The following is a 12,178-nucleotide window of genomic DNA, read 5'->3' as shown; positions in this document are numbered from 1 at the left end:
TAATACACTACCATCATTTAATTTGATTTTCAGTTGCAGCCATAATCAAAATAAGTTCAGACAGATGACTGGATGGGAGGGTGTACCCTGACTCCCTCTTTTTAAAAAAATCTCATTTGTAAATTGCCGTTCTCCCACAATGTTCTAAACACTGTATGTTTTATATACCAGTTTATCCTCCAAAAACCTGGTGCAGTAAATTAGACAGAGAGAGAATAATTTTCTCAGTGTTTTTTCGTGGCTGAGTTTCTCTTCCATTCCTCCCCCCCCCACACACACAAACTAAGGTTAGGCTGAGAGTGTGTAACTGGCCCATGGTCACCCAGCAAATTTACATGGCAGAGTGGGGATTTGAACCTGGGTCTCCCAGAGCCTAGCCCAACACTCTGACCACTACACCACACTCTTTCCCAACCCAGTTAAACATTGCCCCTGCTACTTTTCAAAACTTGGAAAAGCAGAGCATGCCCAACAAACCTTTTAACACCCCTTTTAAGCAGTTTGCCAAGCTTATAGTCATAGCAGCTAAAAGGGAAAAATTGTAGGAAAATAGTGTAGAAAATAATTTCTTTTTTTTAAATATGGAAACTGCCAAGTCACACAGTCAAAGCCAGTTTTCTAAAAAACAATTATATGGAACAAAATGTCCTCCAGATCGGGTGGGGCATCTGGCGTCACCATGGCCCAGCAGCATGTAAATAATGGAAAATGGGACACCCCCTGGCCCTAAACTAAGACAGACTTGGTTACACAATATCAGCTATCCCGATCACTGTGACTATGCCCCACTGAAATAAATCAGACTTCTCAATTTAGGACCATGCTGGAAAGCAGTTTGAACATACCTGCCCTAGACATCTTCTCCAACTTGGTGCACTCCTTTAGGAAATTGTAGTAGGACTTCATTTCTCCTTCTGTTATTCGGACGATGGAGAAAGGAGGATTTTCACACACCTGTTTCCTGCATCTCTTACACCAAGAAGCCATTGAATGACCCAAGACAAATCTGGCTCTTAGACTTAACCCCTTTACTATGTTTCCCTGCCAGTAGCCAGTTTTGATTCCAGCTAGATTTCAATCCCTGCAGATGACTTATCCAGCTTAAGTTCATTCAAGGTCATTGTAACATGCAGAAAGCTCCCTATTGCCATTGGTTGAGACCTTTATAGGCTTATTGACTGCGCTTGTTTCTCTCATTTGCTTTTAATATCACTTTCATTTGCTTTCTTATTGATGAAAGGAAAGAGATGCAGAGCAGAGTACAGACCCCACCTGGACTAATCCACTTTATCGTTCACAGACTGCTGTGACAAACCATGGGAATTTGAGACTAAAGGTAGCTTCCACAGGGAGTTTTTGCTCTGGTTTGGCATTCAAACTGGAGTGAGTTATTTTTTGAGCATCCGCACAACGTCATCCGTAAGAATTGTCCACTACACCCTGGTGTTCCCCTGCTTTGCGCTGATCTTTCCCAAACCTGGTTTGGTATGCTCTTTTGCAAAGGATCTCAATCAAACTTTATTATATGCCATATGGATAGAAAGGGGCACATTTTCTGTGCCCCAGCCGTACATGTCCCCATTCACCCGTACCCCCACTCCGGCACCTCTGGAGGGCTTTTGAAAAACAATCAGTAATTACACATCACTATTTTATTAGGCTACAGTGATAGGTCACTTTCCAAATCGGTAGATTCATGTGGGTAGCTGTGTTACTCTATAGCAGTAGAACAAAATTCGAGTCCAGTAGCGCTTTAAAGACCAACAAAATTTCCCAAGGTACAAGCTTCCGTGACTCAAAACTCACTCCGTCAGTTATTATATCTGATGAAGTGAACATTGACTCACAGAAGCTTATATCTTGGGAAATTTTGTTGAGTCTATATGGTGCAGGTGGAGGAGACAGCCCTCAGGTAATAGCTGACTTATGGTGACTCCCCCCACCCTGGGTTCGGGTTTTCATGGCAAGAGTCTAACAGAGGTGGTTTGCCACTGCCTGCCTCTGCAACCCTGGTCTCTGCTGGAGGTCTCCCATCCAATTGCTAACCAAGGCCGACCCTGCTTAGCTTCTGAGATCTGACAAAATCAGGCTCACCTGGGCTATCCAGATTATGGCCTTTATGGGGCTACTAGACTCAAATTTTGTGCAGTCGCAAAATGTAATTGGCACCCTTTTGTACTCTTTTAGATTTTAAATTATATATTATTGTCTATTGGTTTTAAAGTTGAAATGTTAACGTTTTTCATAATGTATATGATGTAATCCGCCCTGAGCCCGCTGATGTGGGGAGGGCGGAATATAAATCAAATATAAATAAATACTGCTCTGGATCAAAATTGGTAATTGACATACTGCGGTAGGTAAATGCCTTAACCATATCTCAGTTGCTGATTTTTTAAAAAGCCCTTTGGTGGCAGGAAAAATGAAGGGGGGACATAAAGCAAGCAAAGCATGGGCGATGCCACCATGCGGCTGCTCTGTTGCCACACTGAATGCTTCTGCACCAGCAATGACAGCGCCACAGGGTAATGTGGCTGTGTAACGAATAACCTTCGTTCAGGTTATTCGTTCAGGTTATTCAATGTGGCTGTGTAACGAATAACCTTCGTTCAGGTTATTCATATGTAAATATTGCAGGAGACTTTAACAGGAATGGTGTTACCTTGAATCTTACTTTAATTTCTGCATTAAAAAAGCTTCTTCCACCATGAAAGACAATAAAACTCTCTGTTTACCTTTTGCCAAGAGATCCTCCCTACTAAGTTTCAGACAGATAGGAGAAAATGTCCCTAATGGAAAAGCAAACAGGTGTCTTGTTTGCAGAGTGGGCTCCGAGTGGCATTTGGCAACCCGAGACAGCAGTCAGCAGGCACAAACAATGGGTTCGATCCAAAGGTTCTGTTCTGCTAACATTGGAGCCTCGGCTGTTGCGTAGACAGTGGATCTTGTGGGGTACTCAGGAAAGCAGCTAGAAGAATGTAGATAATATGTAGCAGCCGGTGAGTTTTCAATGTAAGATAGTGCTTGCCGGTACTCCTGTTTATACTGGTGGTGGAGAGTGCCCTCTAGTTGACTTATGGCGACCCCTAGTGGGGTTTTCATGGCAAGAGACTAACAGATATGGTTTGCCATTGCCTCCCTCTGCAACCTTGGTCTTTGTTGGAGATCTCCCGTACTAACCAAGGCTGACCTTGCTTAAGCTTCTGAGATATGACAAGATCAGCCTCACCTGAGCTATCCAGGTCAGGGCTCCTGTTTATATTTGGAAAATACACACTTTGGTGAGATCTTTGTGTAACTCTGTGGACTGGAAAACATCCTTGCCAGTTGCATTCCTGCATAGTCATTTTTTCCTCACTCTCCCGCTACACTTTCTTGAACTCTAATAATGGCCAGTAGAAATAACACATAGCCTTTCAGCCTGCTGTTCTGGACTGTATCCGTCACAGAGACGGCACATTTAACTCCTTCATATTTATATCCTATCCTTCCACAGAGCTCAGGATGGTGCATAGCCTCATTTCGATCCTGTAAACTGAGTAAGGCTGAGAGGGAGTGACTGGCCTCAGGAGCTTCAGGGAACAAGCATGGATTCCAACCCAGATCCCCCTACTCCATGTCTAGTACTCCAGTTAGTAGACTATAGTGCCTCTCCCAGTGATATGATCTATGCTTTCCATATAGGGCCAAGCTACATGATCAAGTGGAGTGCAAGAGGAGCACAAGTGAACAGGGAGGAATACACGTGAGTCTGTTCACTTGCCATTCAAGTGTCATTCGTCACTTGTAGCTTGGCTCATAGATGCAGTTCCTGGCATCTTCAGATCAAAAGATTTCTCAGATTGCAGACCTTGGGAAAGACCACTTCTGAGACACTGTAACTCCACCACAGGTAGCACTGGGCCAGAAGGACTAATTCAGCACTGATTCAGTGCAAAACATCTTCATAACCAACGCTAGTAAGTTTCAGCTCCCTTTTTAAAGGCATTATTTACTTACGTATTTACTTCATTTATACCCTTCCTTTCTTTCCAATAAGGACCCAAAGTGGCTTACATCCTCCTGCTTTCCTCTATTATATCCTCACAACAACCCAGTGAGGTAGGTTAGGCTGAGAGTATGGGACTAGCCCAAGGTCATCCAACAATCTTCCATGGCAGAGCAGAGATGTGAACCTGGGTGTCCCAGATCCTAGCCCAACATGCTAACCTCTACACACTACTGATTCTATATTCTTTGCAAGGGGGAATTGGTGGGAAAGAAACCCAAACCTCTTCTTGCCCACTAATTCTTTCTAAAAATGCCCCTTGGCTGTCTTTCTATCCATCCCTCCTGCAGAAGAAGGCAAACTGTAGCTTACCTCTCTCACAAGTTTTCTTTCTTTCTTTCTAAAAATGCTCCTTATCTATTTTTAAACTGTCCCCATCTCCCCACCACCAGGCTCTGTGCTGCTCTTTAGCAATCATTCGCAAGCGGATTTTGCAGTTTCAGACAGTAAAATCCAGTTTCAAAGTGCATTGGAAGTGGATTGAAAGTGCATTATTCAGCATCCGTGCAAGTGTCCTAGAAGAATACCAACAGGAGGACTTGATGACATGAGGTCGGATGACAGCATGGTGTGGAGGACAGGGACAGCATGGTGTGGGATCTGATGATACCACATTAAATGTGAATCAGGCATCTCTATTGGAAGGGAACAAAAAAAATATGAAGCTTGGAAACACAAAACTCTTTATTAGGTCTATTCTGTCCAGCCAGATTAGAGTTTGATGGTTGTTGTGGGTTTTCCGGGCTGTATTGCCGTGGTACTAGTCATTTCACATGTTACTAAGTATTGCACAACATGGTATTTGTGAACATGTCTAGTCACAATTATGAGGCTTTGAAAAGAGGGATTATTGACCACGGTATACCAGGTTTTAAAATGAAAATTAACTACGTGCCTGTTTAAGCAACATGAGCTTTCCAGTATGGCTCTAGTTTTAGGTGGGTAGTGCCACAAACCCATGTCCAACTCAGGCTTAGGCTGACCTTCCCCTACCCTGAGGTAAAACTTCTCCTCTTTAAGCCCGTGAAGCTGTATGCTGGGCTGGGAAGCCTCTGGTAGCGTGGCTGATGATAAGTTTCAACTTTCCTTCTTGTCCCACCCTTAAGGATTATTAAAAATGGTTACCCAGCCAAGTCTTAGTAGGGAACAGATCAGGGGTTTGCGCTTCCCTTTAGCAGAAACTGGCACACAAGGCTTGGGGAGGTTCAAAAGGTAACAGAAGGTTTATTTACAGTAGGTAAAATCAGAAGGCAGGTAGGCAGGTGTTTGAACTGAAGAAACAGAAAGGTTTTTGTACAGGAACTTCACTGGTGTGCGGCACAAAACACTTGGTTTAACACTAGGTTGCTGGCTTCTTTCAGAGGTTGACACTGCTTCACAGATGTTACACTTTATATACTCAAACACAAACACAGCACGACTTCCCCTCCTCTCCAGACATAAGGGTGCTCCACTGAGACAAACCCTTGCTAGATACTGGGCAGGTGTTATAGTTATGAGCTATAACCCTGTTCCTGGCACTGAAGGGGAGACTCCTCTCTACCCACTTCCTTGGCCCTCTATAATTCCCAGATCTCTTGAGTCTAAGAAAGAGTTAGTGCTGGTTTTCCCCACTTTAGTCCTAGGACTAAAAGTGTTTCACAAACATTATTTCCTCTCACAGAGGATTCTCTGGCTGACCCTCTCTGGTCTAAAGCCAGGCTCCAGCTCCCTTTCACTCTCTTGGTTACTCTCCCACTCCAACTGACAGCTTCCCCAACTGCCATTTCAGGCTAGCCCCATGGGGCGGGGAGGGAGGAAACATGTCAATCATACATTTACTTCTGGAAATCTCAGCATCTGAAGCTGAGTCCATCACAGTAGCTATGTTGGTCTGCACGATTTGAGTCCAATGGCACTTTAGAGACCAAAAAGATTTCCAGAGTATAAGCTTTTGAGAATCAGAGCTCCCTTCTTCATGTATGACTCTGTAGCGATGCCCTTGGAAATATGACCTGCTGAACCGTGCAGGTGCAGATAAATCTATTAAAGAACTGCCCTTAAAGCATGAAGTTATTTTCAGGCATGGCTAAGTAACACTGCTGGACTTATGCTATGGAAGGTCTTGTGCACATCGAAGGACACATACCCTCTACACTCAACCGTGATGTATAGATACAGTGACAAGGGAGGTTTTTCCTCTCTTGCTTAATAGATTGGAACTCAGTTCTGACCTAATTTCATGCCATTTTCTGAGGTGGCACTGAACAGTCACCCATTTCCCAGTTTCAGGATTTTGGCAACGTGGACATTTCTAAATATTCTACCTTGTTGGCGTGATTCCCCTCTCTTTGGCAGTTGCTGCTTCGGATTTATTTTTCCCCCTGGCTTTCCCAGGAATCTTGTCATTAACAAGATGATGTCACAGTAATTTGCAGCCAATCCAATTAGGCTGGGCGATGGTGTCATAGAGACTAACGTGGAATGAGGGCTTTTCATCATGGCATAGACACTGACTCAGAGAAGGACACGATATCCTTGGCACTAAATTGTCAGTGACCCACACATATATTCATCTGTTCCATTGATATCCTGTTTTTCATTCAATATGGGACTCAAAGTGGTATGCGCCCCAAGCTCCCATATCCTCACATTTGTCCAGGGTAAAGAGAGAATTGAGCCGAGAGTAACAACACGGAAAGTGTTTGGCTAGCTGTTTTCATGCACTGTGTCCGGGGTCTGAGCCCCAGCCCCCAGACTTGACAAGAGGGAACAGCAGGGGACAAAAGGGTGGCAGCAACTCCACCCCCCAAGCTGGCAACCAGGGCCAGAACCTACCTACTCCAGGGGGAAGGGGCAAAAGGCCAGGACCTCAGAGGGGTGGAGGGTGCAAGGAGAGACCAGCCAGCCCCACCTTCCAGGGGGAAGAGAGGGGGCTAAGCAGGCTGGAGGGAAAGGGCCATAGCAGGGGGAAGGTGGGTCCAGCAGCAGCAGCAGCAGCAGCAGCCCAAGCAGAGCCCTTACCTGGCAGGGAGAGGACGCCGCTGCTGCAGCCCAGAGCCACACCATGGCTAGAAGACAGCAGCCTGGCTCAGGAGTTGCTAGAAGCCAAGCCTCTCCAGGGGGGGCTGCCACAGGCATTCTGGGGGAGGGGATGGGTAGCCCCGCCCAGCATTGCTGAGCAGGCAGCGCAGAAGCTGGCTAAGGCAGCTCCTCGTGAGCAGGGCCAGGCAAGCTCAGTAGCTCAGAGGCTGGCTAAGGCAGCTCCTCGTGAGCAGGGCCAGGCAAGCTCAGTAACTCAGAGGCTGGCTGGGGCAGCTCCTCGTGAGCAAGGCCAGGCAAGCCCAATAGCACAGAGGCTGGCTGGGGCAGCTCCTCATGAGCAAGGCCAAGGAGCCCTCAGCTGGGGATGGCTCGCACTCAACCCCACCCTGCCAGCAAGGCAAAAGAGCCCAGGAGGGATGAGTGGTTGGAGGAAAACACCTGGAGGAATGCACAGCTGGGCCCAGTCAGGAGAGGGAACAAGCCTGGAAGGAGGGAGGGGTGGAGAAAGGAAACCCTATAAAGGGTGGCTGGGAAGAGCTCTGGGGTGGTGGGTTTGAGTAGGAGCGATGGAGCAGAGTTGGAGTGGAGAGAAGCCAAGGAACAGGCAAGAAGGAGAGTGGAGGCTTGAAGGAGAGTCTTGGGAGGAAGAGATGGTGGAAGATGCAGGGGGCAGGCAGGCCAGGTTGAGCAGGCCAGCGAGTGGATTGAGAGGGAGTCAGGGTGAGGTATACCGCCCCTCCTTCCACAGAGCAGGGTCCTGCAGAATCCCTGGCCCCCCTGTGACGTCAGGGGCAGACTGCCCAGTGCCACGCCCAGCGGCAGCTGCGGCAAGCCCTGACACACTGGATTAAATGCACACTCACATGAAATGCATATCCCAGAGATGTTTATTCTGTGGATGTAGCCTGGCTGGTGAGAGAGACAGCATAGTATAGTGGTTAGAGTGTTGAATTAGGATCAGGGAGACCCAGGTTCGAATCTCCACTCTGCCCATGGAAGTTGCTGGGAGATCTTAAGCCAGTCTCTCTCAGCCTAGCCTCACAAGTCTGTTGTGAGGAGAAAATGGAGGAAGGGAGAAAGATGTTGCGAATTTGTTCAGGTGACCATTGTGGAGAAAAGCAGGGTATAGATCAGGGGTGGCCAAACTGTGGCTCGGGAGCCACATGTGGCTCTTCTAGACATATTGTGTGGCTCCCGGAGGTCTCTGAGTATCACTGTGGCCATACATTTTATTTTAGTCTAGTTTATTTCCCTCCCTCCTTTTCCTCCTTTTTTCCCATGTCTTTCCCTCCTTTTTCCTTTTTTCCTTCCTTCTTTCTTTCCATGTCTTTCATATTTTCAATAAAAATAAAAAGCAATTTCCTCATCTGAAGTCACTTCAGTGCATCATGTCTTGTGGCTCTCAAACATCTGACGTTTATTCTATGCGGCTCTTACATTAAGCAAGTTTGGCCACGCCTGCTATAGATATCTAAATAAAAGCTCTACAGACGTACAGGATACCAAGGGACCCTTACCATCAGCTTCATATTTCTAGGATCAGAAATGGGATTTTGGAAGAGGATTTGATTCCTGGCGTTTCAATTTATTGGCATTCTCTTGTGCTGAATCCACCCAGCAGAACTTACTGTTGTGAACTGTACTGCACTTGCCTTCTGATTTAACACCATATGTCAGACTCCAAAATAGCATTAGTCTGATTTTCTTAATGAGATTTTGTCGCAGGCAAGTAGCCTGTGTGCTACAAGCGCTGTTGCTAGCATGAACTCCATAAGCAAAAGCCATGCCGTACCTCTTCTTGGGATCAAGCGAAACAACACAAAACATTGTGCTAGCATTTTACAGCTTTTCATCAGGCTATATTTTGTTTGGGGTGGGGTGGGGGGATGCAGGCCTTAGTCTGAAATCCTCTTCTTTGTATACTGTGTCAAATGCCAGTTTGATGTAGTGGTTAAGAGTGTGGGACTCTAATCTGGAGAACCGGGTTTGATTCCCCACTCCTCCGCTTGAAGCCAGCTGGGTGACCTTGAGTCAGTCACAGCTCTCTCTGGAGCTCTCTCAGCCCCACCCATCTCACAGGGTGTTTGTTGTGGGGATAATGATAACATACTTTGTAAACTGCTCTGAGTGGGCATTGAGTTGTCCTGAAGGGCGGAATATAAATCAAATGTTATTATTAACAACCCGAATAGATATGGTAGGTTTGGGGGAGCTGGTAGCAGGCCATTGTTAATTTTATGTAATTTAGCATTAGGTGTTGGATGTCACTTTAAGATTACCTATTTCCAAAAAGTCCAGAATTTTTTTTTACTGTCATGCTAGGCCCTTTACATAACCAACCATGCAATATCCTAACAGTCTGTTTTTTTTCCTAGGATTGAAAATATATCTCTTTGTGAATGCATACCTACTGAATAAGGCAGGACACTGTTAGTGGTGGCACCGCAGTGGCGGCAAGAGCGGCCACCCACTCTTCTCACTGAAAGAATTTAGGCATAAAAATGAAACCTATTTTGATTTTGTAAGCATTTTAAATCTTAAGACTCTTTATTAATTTATTAGATTTCATTATTAATTAATTAGATCACCATACAGAGTCTCTTCATTCATTTTACCTTCCCAGCAGCTCTGTGAGGTAGGCTCCGCTGATAACAATTGGTCCCAGGTAAGTCAATTAGTTTCACAGGGATTTGAATCCAGGGCTACACCCACGCATCAATGAACATTGTGTGATAGCAATCCTTTGCAAATGAGCATCAGGTATGGGCAAGTCAGTCCAGTCGCAAAGGACTGCTATAACACTATTATAGCTCAATATCCAATGATGTAATAATAACAACAACAACAACAACATTCGATTGATATACCATCCTTCAGCGCAACTTAATGCCCACTGAGAGTGCTTTAAAAAGTGTGTTATTATTATCCTCACGATAAACACCCTGTGAAGTGGGTGGGGCTGAGAGAGCTCTGAGAGAGCTGTGAATGACCCAAGGTCACCCAGCTGGCTTCAAGTGGAGGAGTGGGAAATCAAACCCAGCTCTCCAGATTAGAGTCCTGCCACTCTTAACCACTACACCCAGGTCTCCCTAGAGCTAATCAAATACTACAACCACTGCACAACACTGCCTTTGATCCATTTTTTGTTTAAATAAAGTTTTATAACAAGTTACATTTAAGAAAAGGTCCCCAAATATTAGAATTCAAAGGGACCAAACAAGGTTGCACAGTTTACATAAGACAGAAAGAAGCGAGGGGGAAAATGCAGCTACTGCAACTATGTAATAATAAAGTCAGTTTTAACCAATAAACTATATTCAGAAGAAAATATATGTTGTTTAAATTAGTGTTAAAGCATATAGATTGAGATGAATTTAGTGGGGGGGGTGCAGAAATAATTTTTTGGTTCAATATACAAAAGGAAAGGGAGTCATATCTTTGTAAAGCTGGAGGTACGGTTGGGATTTTCCATACCTTTCTAGTAATAGTAACAGACTGAACTTCTAGATGCAAAGTCCTTGGTTTGAATCTTACCTCTACCATGGACTCATTAGGGGACTTTAAGCAGGTTACTCTCTCTCAGCCTCTGACCCCAATCGATTACATGTGTCAAAGAAGACTTCTTTGCCTGAAAAGTCTTCTTTGACATGTGGAAGTAAAAGATGTGTCCTACTTTACAAGGATGTTGTGAGAATTATAACAAGATCATGCATATGAAGTGCAGTGAATGTTCCCAAATGGCTAAATAAGAATACAAATTATTATTATTAGACATTTAATTGATCAATAAAAGTAAGAGCAAATAGCCACTAAATTTGGGAGGGGGGAGGACAGAACACCAAATGTGGGACTTTGCAGGGAGGACAGTTTCAGTAGATGGAACCTATTGATAGCTGCTGTATCTTAGTGGTTAAGTGGTTGGACTGTGCACCAGCTTTCTGCTGGTTCAAATCCCACTACTGCCACAAGCTCAGCAGGTGGCCTTAGGCAAGCCATTCCTCTCAGGCCCAGCTCCTCAGCTGTATTGTGGGGATTATAATAGTGACACTGACTTTGTTCACAGCTCTGAGTGGCCACTAATCTGCATAGAAGAGCAGTATATAAACACACAGTTGTTATTGTTATTATTATTGTGCAGAGATGAGGAGAAGCTGCCAAAACTCCCTCTTGTATGCAGCAGCTGTGAAAAATGGAGACCGTTCCCTTTGCAACCTAATTCCCTGCCTTCCCTTCCTCATCGCAGCTCTAAGGTTCTTTGATTTTATTACCACAAGAAGCTCAGATAAGCCCGTTCGCAAGACGGGGTCAAGGAGAGTCAAAACATTTTAGATGGAGCAGAAAAGAATGATAAGGATGCTAAGTGGAGGCCTCTTCCCTCCAGATGCATGCAGTACTTTTGAAAGGTTGCAGTTCTGACATCAGACATGGTGTTACTTACCTATCTTCAAAGACTCCCTCCACCCCCATGCCTGACAAAAATCAAACAATAGTGATCTGAGGAATAATGTCGTTTGCAACAATGTAGATGCTTGAAAGAAACTCACGAGCCTCAAAACACGAGATTTTCATTTAGATCCGTCCTTCGCTTTCTGTGTGATTGGGTGTGGGCACTGATATTTCCAAGAAACATGCAGATGGGTGTAGTGGTTAAGATCAGCAAGACTCTAATCTAGAGAGCCAGGTTTGATTCCCCACTCCTCCACCTGAAGCCATCTTGGGTGGCCTTGGGTCAGTCACAGCTCTCTCAGAGCTCTCTCAGCCCCACCCACCTCACAAGGTGATTGTTGTGAGGATAATAATAACACACTTTGTAAACCGCTCTGAGTGGGCGTTAAGTTGTCCTGAAGGGAGGTATATAAATCGAATATTGCTGCTGTTGTTGTTATTAATATAAAGCTGAGTTTTCCACGAAGGGCTGTGGAGTCGTGCCAATTAAGCATTAAGGAACACAACATTTGTATGGAAGAAGCAGTGAGAGTCCGACAATTTTTGAAGAATCCTGAGGGCTGGAATGTTGGTAAGGGGTGATGCTTTAAGCTGATTTATTCTTCCTGTGGAAATCACTGCACTGCTGGAAATTGCTTAACGGAGACATCCTAAACATAC

This window comes from Eublepharis macularius, chromosome 6, assembly GCF_028583425.1.
Source record: "Eublepharis macularius isolate TG4126 chromosome 6, MPM_Emac_v1.0, whole genome shotgun sequence".
Lineage (NCBI taxonomy): Eukaryota > Metazoa > Chordata > Lepidosauria > Squamata > Eublepharidae > Eublepharis > Eublepharis macularius.
Note: the sequence above shows the minus strand (reverse complement) of the source record.